The sequence below is a fragment of the Varroa jacobsoni genome, unplaced genomic scaffold, assembly GCF_002532875.2.
Source record: "Varroa jacobsoni isolate VJ856 unplaced genomic scaffold, vjacob_1.0 contig01769, whole genome shotgun sequence".
NCBI classification, from domain to species: domain Eukaryota; kingdom Metazoa; phylum Arthropoda; class Arachnida; order Mesostigmata; family Varroidae; genus Varroa; species Varroa jacobsoni.
The window spans coordinates 5,731-25,718 of NW_019214689.1; the positions used below are offsets into that span (position 1 = coordinate 5,731).

The 19,988-nt window shown below is 39.7% G+C and overlaps 1 long non-coding RNA gene across 7 annotated transcripts in view; it reads left to right on the forward strand.

The window, feature by feature from the left end:
- The first annotated feature begins 5,582 nt into the window (after positions 1-5,582).
- LOC111272197 (uncharacterized) overlaps positions 5,583-19,988 on the forward strand; it is a 41,560-nt gene continuing 27,154 nt past the window's right edge. For 3 of the 7 annotated variants that reach the window (XR_015315624.1, XR_015315626.1, XR_015315628.1), the window contains exons 1-2: positions 5,583-6,240; positions 19,917-19,971. This is a non-coding gene — a long non-coding RNA (uncharacterized LOC111272197). The other 4 variants (XR_002687376.2, XR_015315627.1, XR_002687375.2 and 1 more) reach the window with 4 other exon arrangements.

A 19,988-nucleotide genomic window follows, 5' to 3' on the forward strand; every position in this document is an offset into this window, starting at 1 on the left:
CTAGTAAGTGCGGTAAGATAAATGTTTGTAACAACTTTAAAAAATTCACACCAGTTACGTACTGTCAAAATGACGTAAAAAAACCCCCTAGCTTGAAGTATCGCAGCTCCTGGTGAGTTTATATGGTGTTCCTACGTAACGTGTGGATTTACAGTTGCGCGATAAATGTAACTTCATTGCTTCAAAGAATTTTTTTTTTTTTTAGAAAACTGTGTACTTCGTCCAAATACCATTCGAAAAATTGTTTCCATTTGTTCGTATCGTCTTCGCTGATAGCTTGTATTATCGTTGAGATGTAACTTTTCTATTCTTCACTTCATTTACAGATTCTCCTATAGAGTTCGTTATAATAGGCTAGTACTCGTTTTTAACTAATGGAACCCGCAACATCGTCTATGAACATGCTGAACGATTGCATTGTTTTGAACTTACAATCAACCCGATTCATTTAACTTACGTAAGTATATCGCCTTAAAGGTCGATGCTATATCGTGATTGCATTTCTACTATAGTTGAATTTTTTAATTATGTTGATGAATTAACATCACGATTACGTTAGTGCGCGAATTGACTTCCAAACGACAAAATAGGATAAATTTTACATTGTTTTAGTCCGAAAATACAAAGACTCTACAAAGTTGACATAGGTTCATAACGATTTTTTCTTTGTTGCCCCTACCCAAGTTTATTCGAAATGTATTTTCAAAAAAATTATGCTTCAAATAGGTCTCAACCTACAGCCGCTTTTACCCTCAAATTTGGTGGCTGTTGAAGAAAATGTCCTTTTTTTTTTCGTATCCTCGAAAGCCAGTGCTGTTTGATAGCGCCAACACAATGAAAAAAAAACAATAAAATTTGTAACAACCTTTCACGTTATAAAGCGGTGGTGAGGCCGCAGTCGCTAAACAATAGGGCACAATAGTTGGGCGTTGTCGTCGATAAAAATGAATTCTAGCGCCCATCTGAAGAATAATTTATTCGACGTCTCCTAAGAATCGCCAACTATGTAAAAACATGTTACCTTCGCGGCTTTCGAGATTCTCGAAGCGCGCCATTTCAGAGGCGTAGCAGGAACACAGGAGAAAGCGACCTGTGCCACTACATAACGCAGCGCCGTGGTGAAGATAATCGGATGAATGGAAGAGTAAACGACTTTCCCTAGTTTCGCCATCTCACTTCCGATGTTATTTCTACTATCAACGAGGGCTATTCCGCAGCGGCGGGTCTTTCTCACAAAACAAGATACCGTATTGATAATTTCCAGTATTATACCCGGTGTTTTTTTTGCCAACGTTGAGATTTAGCAGCGTAGCTGCCTGCTTGCTTATTTTCAGGAATTGTTAATACAAACGAGAAAAATAAGCTCATAATGGCTTGTATGGTTGTCATGCAGTCCTACATGTTTGTTAAATAAAATTGAGGTAAGTTTAGCAAGATTAATTGCGACCAGACCTTCAATGCCGAAGGAGCGACTCTGAAGATTTATTCTTACAGAAAGCATAGCAGCATTGTGTCAGGAAAGGGAAAAAAATAATGGCAATAAAACGATGCCTGTGGACAGGCGGTACATAAGTTTGCCAAACTGGAAGGTGGTGACATTGGTAAGTTTTGTGAAGTCCCTAAAAATGATTGCTTTCTCGAGGAAGGAAGCCGATATCCGTGATAGCTTAGAGGGCAATGCACGTGCATCTCAATTTTGAATGTCTAGGTTCGAATCCAAGCATAGGCACAGTTTGTTTGTCGTGCTAGAAGCCAACCATCCGACTGAATGCCAAACGGCGACAATCGTTGTAAAAACTCAACATAGAGAAGTTACTGAGCCGATCGATGTAACTGCTTTCTCTTGATTTAAAAAAAAAAGGTTACGTTTTCCTTTGCCTTGGATCAAACTAGTGTAAACAATTAGACGAATAAATTATTGTAATCGAGTGAATGAACTTTGTACAACAGTTGATTAAATAAAACGTTACGTTCTCGTAATGTTCTTCCCTTTTTTAACCAAATGCCGTAGTAAACAAAAAACAGATGCCGTATTTAATCGGTAGACCGTTAGTACGTCTGGAATTCGTCATAGTTTCCCGTTTTAAAGCTTCTTGAACGCTAAGACGAAAGCTGCGAGCTATTAATCTTGTATTTACAATAGTGATAGAAGCCTAATGTTATCATGAAGTTCAAACAAAGCGTTATTTTTAAACAATAAGCTCTTCTTTAGACTTTAGAAGATACAGGGACCTCATTTACATTTTCAAATGTGTGCTGACTAAGGAAACACAGTCTGTTAAGCTCCTATTTTGAATTTATTTAATTTGAAGTCATTCTGCAGGCAAAATTAACCTCTATGACAAAATAATCTTTCCAGCGTTTCATTTAAGTGACGATCCTTCTAATTAAACGTGCTAGAGGCTCCGTCACTTTCAGTGATCTCATATAGCCATACAATTATCCGAGTTGTTCAACTGATATCGGCCTTCGTTTCAGGACAACAGCTAACAGCTTCGCATCAGACTGATGGTTAAATCCTCAACATATGTATAACGATTATTACAACCGTTTCTAATGTTTACTATTATGTGCCTCTTGATTTCAGTTATAGGTGGATTTACTCGATGTCGCATAAATCTCTGTTAAATTGTGTGAAAACGGACATTTAAAAGAGATTTAAGGGAGACGGATAAACTGTGAGTAAAGACCTTCTTCTTTCCAGGAATCCGTCCACGCAGCGATGTGTTGCGCACAGCTAGTTTGTCCTGGACAGCAGCCAGGATCACTGTGGCCTTCTGGAAATAAAAAATTCTATGTAAGAATCCGACCTAGATTTCATGTCTAGCGACAATATTAACGGTCCGATAATTGTCATTCCCCTTTCATTTTTTTCTCTCGTAACATCTGACAAAAGTAAAATAAACAGTTTAGCATTGTATAAACAACTCATGCATGTATCCCGTGTATGTGCACACGTTTTGCATGGTGTCACACATTTCTGGCGAATGTGACGTTCTTCCGTCATCCGAATGGTACACCGCAGTCATCATGAAATTTCTACGGATGCGTGCTATTTTTAAACCTTTCGTTGGCGGGGACGCCATTATCTGTCCCGTCTGATGGGGGTTGGAATCGGCTGAAACATTGCAACTTTCATCAATTTACATATATTATGCTCGGATCCTGGGATTTTACTGCTTTCAAGTGCGGTCAGCGATAACACACGTTTTGGACTTTTTTTTTTTTGTTCAAAATACTCTTTCGAAGTTGAGCTGTTGAAAAAATTCGAGTGGCTTCTTCAACTTGACAATGATTAATTACCTACGATAAGTTGAATAACGGAATGTTTGCATACGCTAATACCAGTGTCGAGATTCGACGTATATTAATGCTCAGATATACTCGCGTCGATCAAACTACTGACCTACTAAACAGGACCACATGAGCTCTAATAGGTTGGTGGCGCGTAATTCAATTGAAGATCATAAGATTACACGTTACGACAATGGCCATAGTTGCACCTAAATTCTAAAGAAGATCCACCTTCTACGATAACCGCAGACAGTCACATCACTACCGATAGGACGCTACCCCAAAGGAAATTTACCGCTGCCTTGTAGTATATGTTTGTCTGTCTAATACAGCTGTTATTTACTACAGCCTTACGGGTCCTGAAGTGCACGACTGGAGAAGACGACGAGCGAACTCCGCATTTGGTGACAGTGAATAGAGCTAACGTGCTTTTATTGCACGACACCACTTAAGTTCATATTGCAAAAATGCATAACCCATTGTTAGAACCACTCTGTCATTGACCATATTCGCCGGAAATTGCTCTCAGAAATTACCAAGTTTACAAAATTTCAGTAAATTTTCGTAGTGAAAAATTGCTCAGTGTTCAATGTAATGTCGAAGTAGACCTATAGATTCTCGTGCTTCACACAGCGGCAGCATAAACAGAAATTTCGTCAAATGGGTCATAGATAATCATGGTAGACTACGATTAAACGTAGAAGAACTACGCTTGTAGAAGAGTTCAATAAGCTAGGGTTCACTATGTTGCGTTCGGCACGATATACACATGTTGCAGTGTCAGCCCTCTAAACCAAACTAGATGGGACTTAAAACCTGCTACCTAAATTCTGATATTTCGAGAGCGTATGTGTAAATACATAGATACAATATTTATATTAGTAAGGTATCTATGCCCAGATACGAACTAACGCTTAGCATTGCTTGTTTTCACATCTTAGGGGGTATGAGTTACATTTGAAGACCAACTTGTCATATTTCACGCTTGCCACGGGCAGCGTTCGGGGGAAGCATCACAAAAATGGGCCGCTCGTAGCCATTCAAGCATCAAGTTTGGCATATTTCAAACATGATACAACAAATATACTGTTACTTACTAGCAAACAGCATAAATTCAAAATCGTATTGAGCTTACAGCAGTCTTACCGCTCGAAAAATGGCGACATTGAAATCTACACCTATCCGTCGTGTGTATTTAAGAAGTGGTCCTGAGTTGACAAGGCTATTGAAACGTAGAACGTGGAAATCCTTGAGCGTATCCATGTCCGAAAGGCCTTACGATCGCCAATGTGCACTCATTTCTACATCCTTGCTGATAAACATGTGTTTTCGGTATTCGTTCGGAAACTCCCGAACACATGTCTTATAAACCATTCGTTGATTACTAGTTGCGTTCAAGCAGTTCTTCACGAGCTGAACACCCCCTTTTCTGATTGAGAGTACATTTTGGGTCTAAGCAGTTCTATGATCGTTGAAGGTCGGATGGAATTGTATAGGAAGCACTCAATAGGAGCTCTATAGTTTCTTAATAGTTCCCAAAGGTGATATGGTCATCAAACTCGACAGCCTGTAGTTTGTACCGCAGCAGAACAAAATTTATCCGTTATTGCTCTTAGCGTGGCCTTCTTTTTACGCCGCAAGGTCTAATTTTTTTTACATTACGTATACAATCGTTAGGGCTTTCATGCCTCCAGATGCTGTAATAACAGTTAATCTATTTCTCCTTGTGGCGTACTGGCATAGTGCAATAATCTGATCGGTCGATTTTTCTCGTAATTAGACCAGCCTCTTGGGAACCTTTATTCCTAAACACTACGAGACGGACTTCCGTCTTGACCATGCCTGCTTAAACAGAGTAAGTCTGATCTTTGCGTCCAGAAAATAATGTCACCCGCAAAGTTGGGACACCAAAAGAACGGAGATCGTCTCGAAAAAGTTTCGCTGTGAACCTGTGCTCAGTGCTGCATAGTGGGAACCAATTGAATATCTCGTCCATTTAGCGTTTCGTTCGTTTATTTAGCTTTTTTAAACTATAAAGTAACGCCTTCAATGATCGTAGCGATCGTAGCGTCTATAGAGTTTTAGAAATGTCATTTGCTTTGCGTGGGTTTATAGAAAAAACAGTTAGCCATCAAATTCCGATTTAATCCGAACGTTATCACTGCTGCGGTCACTGTGGTAGCGTCCCAAGCGTGTCCAAATAGAAATGTCACGAGGTGGTTTGATAGCCAGCAACAACTAGCACGATCTACTCACTTCCATCATAAATGGGAAACCCCACTCAAAACAATGACTACCGAGCATCGATCTGCAGGCTGTCCACAGTTCTAAACGCATTCAAATCTTATCAGCTTGGATTATATAGGCAACCGCCTAAATGTGCCGTATGCAACAGGCGTGATTTCCCGTTCCATAGACGCTTGCCTTTACTTGTGTACATCTTTCCCATTAATTGAAGCCATTGGAATTTGCTGCTTGAAATCAATCACAAGGCAGCCATAGCGTTTCTCTAAGCCTCTGTCGAGACTGTATATTGGATACTGCACTACAGGATGATAAATACCGTACTCGCATCATAACTGTGACTTGCCGGACGGGCACATTAGTATCCTACCGGGTTAATCGAAACGAGTGTTTCCTCTTCGAATAATTTTATATACTACATACTGTTAACTTACATCTACGTGCTAGGAGCTCACGTGCAGAACATACCTACTGCCGTTCGTGTACGTGTCGTGTGTATTACACACGTGAAACTGTTGCAACAAGATCTGCCTCGTATTCAAAGTAAAATTTATCTTTCCGAGTAACAGAACCTAATCCACTGTCATTCCATTTGCGAGCGTGTTATCTGGTACCTTTTTCGAAACGTGAACTGTTTGTAGGATATTTTCGCAATACAGAGCCACTAAAACTTGAAGAATTTACTTCGTTAGACCTTTACAGGTGAGTACATTCTTTATTGATATCATCCGCTTATCGGATCAGTATGATTCCTCCCGAAGCAGAGTTATCCAGATGGAGATTCGAGGAGAGTCTGGGGAGTTTCCGCACGTAGACTGATTACTTTGTCCAGAGTTTTACGATCTAGGTGCGTTTCGTGTTCGTACGATACAGGTAAAACATGTATGGAAAAAGTGGGGTTAAAGCTTTACAAGAGAACCCGTTATTCAACCTTGAATGATCGTGCTTCTCACGGAATTTGAGTCATAAAACCTAACAAAATCAGGTAGAACTAATATAGGCAAGCAATTTGCGACTAAGGAAGGCGTGAAAGAAGTCTACAAGTCCAGATCGCGTTTCTGCTCACTTACATTTATTAAAGTTAGGGTTGAAAAATGTGCTCTATCTCGATTAATAGAAAGGGTGCTTGTTAACTGCAAATGATGTCGCAATTCCGATAAGGCGTAACACCTTGTAAGTATCTAAGGGGAACTTTATACTTAACTTTAATTGAAAGATATATGCCATTGAATTTATGATTTGATTGGCAACGCGGTTCGTTTGCGAGTTCGAACTGTTTAAAAAAGTTTGATATCCTCTGACTGCTTTAATAACTAATCGTTTAAACTTAAAACACTGAACGATTATTAGTTAAATATTATCACCTTCCTCTCGTTTCTCTAAGTGATCTGTGTCAAGTTAAATTCTAAGTTAAATTAAAAGCTTAATCAATTACAATTTAAGTGAGGGCTCCCTCGCTTACAACTAAAATCCTTGGTACATTTAACATGCATTAATTGTTTCGCAATTAATTATGTTGACCTTAAATCCTTCTGATGGCTCCCAATATCCAAATAGACAATGCTTTTCGTAACTTCAAAACCTGAGATAGCGAACTTCAGCAAGTTTATTGCAAACTGCCAAACCCAGTTTCACCAACAGCGTCGTAAACAAATAAGAATAACATAGATATAAAAAGCAGCTCATTGCCACACACACTGGAAGAACAGTCCATTCCGGCTTCATTAGATATGAAACGTAATTAATATAGATGAACTATATAACTCAGATATTTACAGCTAATAATGATCACCTCGTTCTGACCTTTACGAAAATCCTCCGAGTAATACGGTACGATACAATACCGTGTTAAAATAGCCCATCCGTTCTATTTTCCGAGAATTAGTTAGGAGCCTTCAACGGTGAGAAAAAAAAAGGTCGGAACAAAGCTAGTCCTAGTAACTAAAGCTGACACGGCAAACTTCTTACCATATGAACAGGAAGATACCATATCGTAGACCGTATACGAAAAGAGCATATAACAATCCGCAGGTGTAGTCTTTGAACTGCCTGCTATCTAACTGCGGGGCGAATCGAGTGCGTGAATTACTTGGATTGATTACACCCGTGCAGGCATCGAGGACTCTCGAATTGGATTATGTTAATTTGAGAAATAGACTAGGATACGCTGAACGACTACCACTTACCGCTAGTATCACGATCTTCATCTTTTATTAGAACGTAGGCGTCAATTGGACGTACGTGTCTGCTAAATCAAGGAAAGTCTCATGAGCTTAGAATAGTCGCATGGGCACGCTAGCGAATAGAGGGTCACATTTATTTCGACATAAATCACCTCACGGATAGAAACGTATACATTCTAATACAATGATGCCTCTGGTTATGAGGAGGCATTGCAAAATACTTAAAACGGTGCGTGTTCGCCGGCCGACAACAAGCCTGTTCTTATCGAAACTTATTAAGTTTCAAAAAAGTTGACTCAGTACTTCTTTCTATTTCGTAAACTTACTTACAGATCGCCGTTTCATTCCGATTTTTAATGCTCCAATCGTAAAATGGGCACATTAACGCGAACCTTTAGGACGAGCTTTTAGGATGCAAATGGAATTAACGTCTATGCCTAACAGTTTCTTGATTCCGTTTCCACATAGCAACAATCGGCAATTAATTTTCGCTTGATTTATTATGATGAAATAACTTCTGGTTAACGAGTAAATGAGATCAGCCTAATTTGTAATATACCTTTACTAGAGATTCTGATTTCTTATAGCTTTATGTTCGTGTAGTTTCGCAGTTCATAAAAAGGTAGAGCCTATATGGAGGGGCACCATTTACATAGGACAAGCGCAGAGGTGTAGAGCCTTCACGAACGAAAGAAAAACTAAAGTGTTACTTCCTTTTCTAACTAATCGGAGCAAATGGTCTTTTTGCTTGAGTTCTTTTCTTGACCTTCAATCTTCGTTCTGTGTGTATTGAATCACTCTGACCCGAACCGTGATTTGTAAGTGGTTGTTCAAAGGAGAGCCGATGGCATAACTAGGCGCTTCAGTTCCCAGCCAAAATCTGCGAAGGCGAGGTTTACATTGCGAAGTGTCAACTTCAATATGATGCACTATATCCACTGTTTCTTTCCATCAGCTATGAGTTTTGTTGGACGTGCCTAGGTTTTTTTTTCTAGCTTATCTCTGAAACGGCATGGTCTATGGCCAATGCTGAAGTTTTGACCAGCGGTAGCTGTATTTTTATGGTTGTCATGACAAAGTGCTCAGAGATGCGCGTTGACTACCCAATCGTAGCGCCCTCCTTTGCTGGGGTCTGGCTGGCTGCCCGTCGTTCGAATCCATACCTTTAAATCCAGAGAATTTATTCCAGTTACAAATACTTCGCCGTTAGCAGTTTCGCCTAACCTGCAATTTATATAACCTTTTGCAGCTACTATTTATTTAAATATTTTTTTGATCGGCTGGATGAACTATATACCCTCTGACTTAGAGCGAAATCCGACGCAATTACTTACTGATGGGTGTTGCTGTTCATTATGTTTGCGTGTGAATACTAAAGAGATGAATCCTGATAATTAATCTAGCTCATGTCGTTCCTTTAAAGCACTACACAAGGTTCTAAGGAAAATCTTATGACTTACGCTTTGGAATAAGTTCAGCAGTGTTGTAACAAGCGTCGCTTAGAGAGAAAGCTTTGAAACTTTCTTTGAAGGCATTCCAAATTAGTCCATCAGTACTATTATTTACCGAATACTACGTGTTATTTTTTCGACGTACACTTCCTCAGTAAACAGTTTCCCACGCCACTGGTAGCTGAAGCACAAAACACATCCTTAAAGTTCTAATTTTTCGAATTTGTGCTTCTTGTCAGTGGCTGAAGGCTGGCTCCACCGAATATTGGGGTCACGGCCTACTTCTTCCATAGGCCCGCAAGTGGAAGGCATCGCTTGCCGCTTATATATATCTTATTACGCCTCGTACCGAGTTGTAAATCTCATTAACTTACGCCTGTATAAATTAAGCTGTTTTGTTCCTTGCACATTTAGTGTTTAGGTTCTCATATTTTATTGACGAGATCCTGAGTACGATGAACAGACTGCACGTATGCTTCACCGCTTTATTTAATTATAAACTTATATTTATTTCAGTATTTTAGGCACTCGGATTCTGGAAGATCACTGACGTTTAGTGCCTCAGCTTGCATTTTACATCAGACATTTAGACGGTTTGGCCTTTTCTGCCTACTCTATTTCCTATTTTGGAGTAGTGTTCCTGTTAATGATTCTAACACTTGAAGTTGATCTGCTAGATTAAATTTACAAAAAATAGTCCGTCCGTTCTACGAACAGATATAGACCATAAATTCTTTGTACCATATGACACTATATTCTTTGAATCATAATAGAAAAGAAAGTATGGTTGTAGAGTGTTTCTTAACGTTGCTGATGTTCACGCCTAATACCAGTTTTAGCTAAGTTCTGTAGACAAATAATGTCCATGCCGCAAGACAGATGCGCTGATTCTATTTCGCTTCGGTTCCTTAAGATGTATAATGTAAGCACGGTCGAATGATGAGTGGTTCATTGTCACACTCAATAGCAGGCGAAAGCCCCAATAATGTGATCAAGAATTGGCGACTGTGATAGTATGTTTTTTATTATTGCAAATTAACTATACGAATGTAAAAATTACTCTGCGTTAAGGTAGGTTTGTGGCAGAGCACAGCGCTTTGATCGAGGGCTACAGGGACGATGCAAAGGCCGCGAAGATATTATCAGCAGAAGTTATCTTTCCTTTCCACTCACTCAGCAAGAAAATGGTCTGCTGATGAACCCAACACGGGCAAGCAATTTTAGTTCCGTGAGTGTAACTTTTCTCTAAAAAAATGACTATCCAGTTTATGTTATTCCTTCCCCCACCTCGCGGATACATTGATCAAATCGTTGTGTGATTCTCTATTTTGGTTACAAGGAGCCTTTTCAGTGACGTATCAATCGAGCAGTGACATCTTAAATTCACATTTAATCTGTAATATCAATATAAAACTTCCAGCGACATGCAAAGTACTACTGCCAACTGATCGCTAAGCGTTTACGCCATACGGAGCACGTGTCACCTCGCAGATGTACCAGTCTCTTAGGAACTATACCCTATACTATGTAATTAGACTGCTCTATATTTAATATAAATTTTTTTCGTTTTTGTGTTATGTCACGTTATAGTTGTACAAGGGTCCTGACGTGTGACCTCAGAGGAAGAGGATGTTCTTATTCATTACCGGCCGGATACGTGGTGATAGATTTAATCAGGTCCTTTCCTGAGAAAAGCTGCTATGATTCGCGGTATTCCGGACCATTCGAGACTGAGTTATCTTTAATTCACCTTTTTTTTTTTAAATACCCTTAATTTTACCATCATGTATCTTCTTAAAATTAATTATTAAAATGAAAAAAAAAATATATATATAGCGAATAAATCATAAATGTGAATGTAAAGAAGTTTATCTAACTATCCTAATAAATATAAATATATTCTTCCCAACTATCAACTGTGAACAGCTGTCTCAGCCTTAGCCAACGACTGCCTGTCAATGTATGATATTTTCAGCAAAGCTCTATTGTAGTGACGACGTACAAATACCGGCACAAAGTGAGCAGTATGTCCTCCTTATAGGGCAACGTGTCTGGTGGAAAAATCTCTGGTTCAATGAGGGTTCGAGGAGTACTTTTTTGATGGGAGAATTACGCACGCGTCGAGAAGCCGATGAGCTAGTAGGCCTCTATTAATGGCTAGCTTAAGACGCTCGTGGCTAGACTATTATGCTATATGGAAATGAATTAGTGATAGCTCGATTCTTCTCTCGAAGCTTTTGTAACTGAGTCCTATATCTTGACTTTGAAGAAAAAAGTTTCAAGCCCAGTTTTTCAAAATAAAGAAATATATCTAACATTCAACGACTACTAATAACGCCGAGCGATTCAAAACTTTTCTAAATCAAGCGTCTTATTTTATATAGGAAACTGATACAACTTTTCTCTCGAATCGCTTTACAGATGAAGCTTCTCTTTGAATCAAGCACCACGTGGATACTTACGAGTTATATAAAACTGACTATTCAAAACAGTAGGAAGTCATGTTATCAACGGTCCTTCAAAATGCAGTCACACCGTAGGGGTAATGAGGGTGCCCAAAGTTGAGACCACGATCCCCTAGTGAGCCGAATGTTCGTTCGTGAGCAATCTTGTTTCAACATTAAGCAAAGGCCTAGGGCATAGATCGAAATGTCCTCTAGAAACAGATCTAGTCGCTGAAAAATGTGGCGTACCTTTTGATTTAGCGGAGTGTGCGCAGGATAAAACGACAATGCCTGTTTCTAAGAAAAGGGGCCTGAAGAAGCGCAGGAGATGATTACACACAATGATCCCACAACCATATAACACAATGGGATGGTCACAAACAGTGACTAGGACAATACTACAGGGTTCATGTCGGCATCTAGCCTCAGGCTGACCTTACTGGAGGTAAACGACGTTAACGTCGAATTCACGTCGAACTAACTATTTAGGTAAAGTAGAAGCAATTATGGCTTGGCTGCATGGCGGTCGAGAAACTGTGCAATTCTTAGGTATTTTCAGGCTTTCTAGGAATTCCAGGGCGTGTCCTTTTGATATATAGTATGGGCCTTTTTTGGTCAATTTGACTTAATCTATGTTTATTATCTAGGCAACGCCCGGACGCCGTGCCTTGCCTCCAATGAGAAATGAGAACGGTTCCATGAACGGTTTAGATTTTAATAATAATTTTAGTAGTCTCCACTGGACCGGGCGACAATGATCTCGAACCCCGGTCGAGTTGGCAAATTAGTCCAGATTAAAGCAGTGTTCTCTCGTTCTTCGTATAAACCTTGGAATGAAAACGACAAAATTGATTGATAACTCCCTCGCTTTTCTTCGTTTCGCACTGACTTCAAAGTCAACTCTACCGTCAAAAACAAATGCACTTACTTGAGCACGTGGTACTTGTGTTGTTTTGGAATCAGTGGCAAAATCGCCTTAGCTTACGGCATTTAGTCCCATGTGAGAATATAAGACAACGGTGCAATGGTCAAAACATAGGGGCAACTAGGGCAACAAAAGCTGTTTCTAAGTGCATGCTGTATATAACTAAAGTTGGCCAAGGCCGACTCGCAGGCTCATGATATTATTTTTACGCACACAGCGGAGCTAGCATTGATGTATTCGAAATTGTGACAATTTCGTCAAACTTGATTATTGCCTTTTATCTTTTTTGGCACTGTTTGTCATTAAATTTGTTGACAACGAAGTTTGCCTACCTAGGAGGCAAGCAGATCTTCGAAATTCAATTCGCAAATTGCACAGCAGCAACGTATGGCTCTGAAAAGACAGAATCATATCAACGTCGACCAACAAATCGTGAAGCAATTTAATAACAAATTTATTTAATAAAATACTTTACAGTAATAGCAGTCTTACTCGAATATTCAGTTATTTTGGGGTTCCTAACATAGCGGGATTGCTTACTTCGCTTGAAGCTATGGGGGTCAGCAAAGATCGGCATAGACACTATTATAAATGTAATTTAGTGCATAACCGGAATGTCAGTTTTGTCCCCATTTGATCAGACCTTTTTTCTTTTTCCTTCATTTTGCTCTGAATTTTTTGTTTTTTTTTTGAACTTTCAAAAACCTAACCGAGAAAATTTGTTCTCATCCACTGGAACAACTTTCTACAAAACGTTCGCATGTACGTTGTACAGTATTAAACATGACGATCCTTCAACAAGTGGGGTGACATTTAGCAGCATAGGCACGTATAAATGGCTTCGCTCCCTTCTTTCCTCGTTTGCTGTCTGCTACAGTACATTATTGAGCTTTGTGCATTTCGGCAGACCCAGTAAGTTGTTGTCTATGCTACTCCCAGTAACTACGAGGTTCGTTTTATGTACGAGGCGGTACAATATCTGTATTACTGTGTCGGGCATTGGGCTGCCTCTCTTTCCTATTTAGTGCAGTCGTGTGTGTGAATGGTTTGATTTCGCTATTTACTACTGGTATTAAAATACACCCGTGAAGTACACTATAATCGATAAGGTACACCCTTGGAGTCCCACTGTTTATCACAAGCAATCGCTTCGTTTTCTTATTATATAATTTGAAACCTTACGGGCCTGCACCTGGAACCTTCAGTATCCTGTATAAAAGGTAGCTGAATTATTTCAAAAATCTACTATTGAAGCTTCACTTTTCTCAGCAGCCTGGTCCTGCTTCTTGTACGCTTCTACTATTTCTAAACCCGAACCGCCGTCCCAGACTAGGTCTAAATATTTCCATATGCGGTGTTATTTGTTCTATTATTATGTGCTCGAGAACCTCATTATTGACGCTCATAAATGAAATAAATTAGCGCTTTGAAATATCTTCAAGGCTGCCGCCTTCGCGTGCAAGCATTATCGCGACTGTGTGAATGTGTCGGAACGAACGCCTATGGCGAAGAACACTTTCACCAGGAAATAAGGTTGATAAATCGAAAAAAATGTATTTGTTTAAGGATATTAGGATCAGCTTGTTTTGGCCAAAGGTTTTCCCGTTGTTCAAGCCTTTCATAAGTTTTTCCTGTTTCTCAGCGGGTGACAAAGAAAACTTTGCTTTTTAAGTTTCCAACTGCTAGTTAAGCATCTGTCGTTTAGCAGTTGTTAATGATACCTTTATGTTGCAAACCACTGGTTGTAACGAACGCTATCGGCATCTGACAACAAAATTGGCCATTTTCATTTGCATGGCATCTATATTCCTTGCGCACAATTTTTCTATGGGCTATAAAATTTGTCAATCCCCTGTCTTACATATTGTTTCCTTAACTTTGCTTTTGTGTCGTCTGTTTCTCTCATGTGAAGCTTTCGACAGTCGACTCGTAAATGGCACAGCCCGTATCATGCGTTGATGTTCTGCAAGGTAGCTATAAAAAAAAATGGTGTGTCTGTTGAATTGAGGTCTTTTCTATGGTTAGCAGTACATCGTTTTGCTTGTTAGTGTCTGCATCACCTTGCGAGTTCCATTTATCTACAAATGTATTTGAAATCTTCGTCCGCGAACAGCGGGGTCATCGGCTACCTGACACATAGCTGAGAAATACAAACGACACACTTTGAAGTATACTCAGCACGACACAATGAGACATAATGAATCTTATTGCAACTGCACAAACCATTTCACACGATGTTTTTCTTGTTCCAGATATTGCTACGCAAGTTACGGCTACTTAAGGTAGTATTTTTTTTTTCGAGATTACGTTTTTCTCAAACAATATGCTGGCATTCGTTTCCGTCATCGATGTAGCATTACAACTTTATCACCAATGGCCTTTGAATATTTAGTAGCACTAGGACCGAGTGTCCATCACCACCTTGAACTCTGTATTGATCGACAAAATCCAATGGTGAAGCCGACTATTCTCGTAGAAGCGTTCGGTCATCCGCACCCAGTTGTATTTAATTTCGAAAAATCATTCGCCCACCAGGACCGTTTATGATTTAATGACCGTTTATGGTTTAAATATGAAAAACAGTTCTATTTCAAGTCAATCATCCCCTCTAGAGGAATTTTTGGTTCCGTCAAAAACGCTCAGCTAATATAAGACTAGCGAACTATCTGAACACGTACTTACACGTACCTGCACGGGAATTAACAAGGAGTGGAAAATCACATATGGGCACATTTATTTGGTTAAACCCATTTTCACACTATGGACTAGTTGCACCGGTTGACATACGTGTGAACTGCACCCACATGAAGTGTTAATAAACCAGCTATTTTGAAGTTGACGACATGTATTTCCGTGGTACCTTTGTATCCGACAAACGCACCCAACTCGGTAAGATCATCCGTTATACCGCTCAAATTAGCTTTTTATTTTTTTTTTTCAGTTCTAACGCTTAAAGATGATTTTTTTGCAAGCGGGAATTTTTCGCCACAGCGACTTGTCTTCAAAACCCAGTGAATCCCACGAGAACTAATCAAAGCCAAAATTATACAGAGCGAATATATCATACACGGCTACGTTCGCGACACGTCAGCCATTTACGTTCACGTTAGAATCTCGGATAGTTTTATTGCTTCACCATCAGGGTCACTAAATTTGTATCTTTGAGCCAGCTTCTTTAGTTAATACGTACCCTTAAACTTTGGATATTCGGTAAAAACGGAATTAAATATTTCATGCTATTTTTTGGACCCACGTTTTTTACGTGAAGCATTACTGGCATGTACCTGTCATTATTTTGGTTTAATCACGGGTTTTACCAAAACGGTTCATTCTGCGCATCCTTTACAGAACTATGGTTTATTTTCGACCCAACTCGAAAGCGTGTCGACTTTTCTGCAGTTGTCATTTTTGGATTAAAGTGAATCTAATACAATACAAAATAAAGGGCCATTAAGTGGCGTTAGTCATTTTATTTCTCGCAAAAATAGTAATGATTAAAAATATTCTATTACAGCAATAAAAAGCGATCAAGGCCCAACATAAAAGTATCAATATATCATTTTTGCTTTGAGTCTATTGGCCTTATAAATCGGCCACAATAACGTGTATGCAGTATAATTTCGGAGTGCGGTGATATATTCTAGCAGAGAAGCAACGCTTCTGGTATGCTAATAGCATCGGAGAGACACGTGTGAAGGCTGCATGACTGAGAACCGAGAGCGAATGCTTCACGGCTTCAACAGCAAACCCCTCCCATACATCGTAATGCGAAAAATACTGCGATCTTAATGTTTGGCTGACTTGTAATAAGCGGATTTCGATAAAATTGTTACAGACCTATCTACATCTATGCTATTGTGAACTTTTTGATTTGCCTATAACACACGGCACAACTACGAAAATCGCGCTCCTATGATTTGCAACAGTCAACGAAGATTTAAGAAAGGGCAACGTCCAACCGTTGCTTGCAAAAAGCCCTCCTCACATTTGGGCGAAACGTATGCGTTAAAAACACAAAATCTGTGCCAGGTCGTTTCGACGAAACGCCCCGGCACGACTTCGTTATCTACAGTGTTTTCATTACGTACTTTTTAAATCGTTAAATATTGTCGACGTTCCGTTAGGGCATTGTAAAGAAAATGGACCTACGCGTGAACTCACATAACTATTATATCCAAATTACATCTTGTTGGGTCTTAATTGTATCAAATCCAAAAATTTGAATTGTTTTTACTCATTGTTCGTTTAAACAGCCCAAACTGCAGATCACACGATGGTATACTGTGAAGCCCCGCTACAACGCTATAAAGAAGCCCACATTATGAATGTTTTGATTAAAAAGTAACCTTGGCATATATGCTGGGTCAGAATTTACTTGGTAAATAAGCAACGCTCCACTAGAGAATTTGCTGAGTGTCTGAAATTTGTGGGCTATCGATCGCTTTTTGGTGCATGAAAAAAGGTAACGGAATTGAGCCGAGGTAACGGAACACAATGAGGCAAATAAGCGGTTACTTTAGTCGATCCGGCCCCGACAAATGTATATACGTAGTACATATACGACAAATGGCTAATATTGAAAAGGAATAACAATAGAATATGCTAAGAGACGTACTCTAGCGCTTTGAATTACCTAACGTTACGTTAGATAAGTACAGAACGGTGTTCAATAGCCGAGACGAAGCAGACCATTTTTCCCGAGCCTGTTTAATGCATCAGCACAAAAAGGAACTAAAGATCCGCGAAGGTATTCGTTTTGTGACTAATTCTCCAGAACATGTACGACGCAGCGTGCGGACCTGTAACTTATCAATACTCTACGTCCTTTTTTTCAAACTATTTTTTTTATAACGACCGTACACTCATCAAATCACTAAATAACTAAACTGACCATTGAAAAGCTTATTTAAAAATGCGCCCACTCGCCATTGGTACGAAGCTTCGTACATTCATCCGACATCATAATTATTTATTAATCTTAACTATTCCTCACTCGATCTGTTTCCATATAAACTATTCCCCGAGTATGACCGCCGATATTAATCATCCGTCATAAAATTCGTTCATTCCGCATCACTACCAATGACTTTAAATAGCACACATCGATAACAATTACTTTTTCCAAGCATCCTACGCTGGTATTTATCCGATCAGAGTTGAGGTGGCGTTAGACGGGACGTCGCGATGCGAGATCAGAAAAGACAGCTAGCTCTCACACAAGTACGCTAGCCCGCGTCTTTACTTCCCGAAGCAACGCTCTCCGCCGACGTAAGCGGTGGAATGGAACGATGACCCTGGTGGCAGAAAGAGGGTGTACATACATATATAGATATATCAAAGCGAGACGCCTAAAGGAATTCCTGCGCGTGAGGAATTCCGGAAGTGCTCCCTGCGAAGCTTCTCCACTGATCTTTCCACGGCTGCTTAGGTAAGACCAATTTCGGAGCTCCATTGTTATTCTAGTTCATGAGCGCGGTGAGAAAAGCGACTTCTCTGACAAACATCCGACCTTCTCCGCTTGGGTCGCAGATTAACTTTTTGAAAGGTATAACTTCGTGTGCTGTCTACAACAATGCAAGCTGTTAAAATCGAATCAATCAAAAGCAGTATCGGCTATCCATGTGCCAAAGGTCCGCCGTGACCCATTACTGAAGGCGAAAAAATTACCACACAATACGACAGAAAATTATTTGTTTGCATATATTGTAACTTTCTGCATTTTCGTTTTCGCTATTTCGAAGGATCGCCACTGACGGACGCCTCAAACTCTTGTGAAAATATGGCGTGGAGACGAAACTAGTCTTATGAAATTTTCTTTACGATTGAGTCAGTTTCTCCTTCTATCCGCAGGCCACATTGGGCTGTTCGCAGAGGGCAATCTTTCACTGTTTTACGTAGATGCTGTGTATTGGCTCGGCTAAGTAGATAGATATTTATATGTAGACGTATATTATAAAACCCACGTTGACGATGTAGGAGCGCATGCAACAACTGACGGCAAATGGCGAATCGCCGCTCTGCGGGAATCGTTAGGAGATTTTTGGTGATTGCCCCGTAGTTTCAGAAACTGGAATCATCACTGCTATCGGACGGGAAGTTAACTGACAATACGAGCATTTATTTTCGAAGGTTCTAAACGGCACACGTAACTACATGAAGTCAGTATATACAGATTTAAGAATAGATAAAACACTAATGGAAAAAGACATAGAAGGAGCTGATACGACCAGTTGCCTTCCGTTCTAGTCTCTAAACACATTATATCGAGCCCATATATTTCACGTTACGAAACAAAGCCTGCTTTGAAGGGCTTTCCCAATACGGCCTAAATGAATATTTCAGGCGTTGGCAAAACTCGAACAAAAGCGTCGGCAGAGCGCGCTGTAATCGAATTTTTTTTTGGGCAACGTTCACCATCAATCTGCGGTATGTTTTTTATACCGTTTTACTGTGGAATAAGGTGTATTGAAATCTAATCGATACCGAACAAATCACCTTGCGCACACTAACTGCAATATGCAGTAGCTCTTGATTGCACAGGATTTAGTGGGAAAACATAGGAATAAACAGTGCGAAAAGAAACAAACGATAATAAACAGTAAAAGTGACAGAAACACCTAAAAATACACTGTTTCACCAAGCCAATTCGTCTAACAAAACAAAAGCCATTTGTCAAACTTGACAACTTCAAAATTAGTGTTTTCAGGGAACGTTTGCTCTAGTCTAATATATTTCTAGCATAGAGAATCGGTTTTAAATCATTGATGAGATAACCTTTGCTATTGAAAATAGAAACAGTAGACCAGGGAAATGGACTTGGACTGAAAAGCATCAAAGCGCGTATTTTCCGTGCCGGACATCGTTGACGCTATAAATTGGCTACGTCTGAGTTTGATCATTTGCCTATCATGAGCATTATAGAAAGCTATAACGTATTAAAAGATTTTTATGGATTTTTGGCTTGTTTTTTGTGTCATTTACAAGTACCTCGTTCAATAACAAGGGTGCGAGTATCCAGCTGAAAGTATCTGTCATATATTTATCCTACTTCTTTGGTAGGAGCCACATGCGCAGACGGATAAACTAATTTGTTTGTTTGAAAGATATGCATTGTCCATGGCATTACGTAATGATTGTCGTATACTAATTAGGACCGAATAGGATCAGGTGGCAGGCGGAGCGGCAAATGAATACACCAGCTGCTCTGTACGCACTGCTGATATGAGACTAACGTTAGTTGTGATCACGCATAGAAAAATCGCTACTTCATGTATTTGATTGAACCGGTTTACTACTTCACAATGATATTAAATTTACGGCCTGCCGGTATCCGAGGTTATGACAATTCAGGTTTTTTTTTTTGCTTGTTTTATAGGACGGGCAACTTAATGGCACACACATCTTCGGTGTACCGCGTTTTCGGGCCCGTAGTAAGTATAGCATCTCC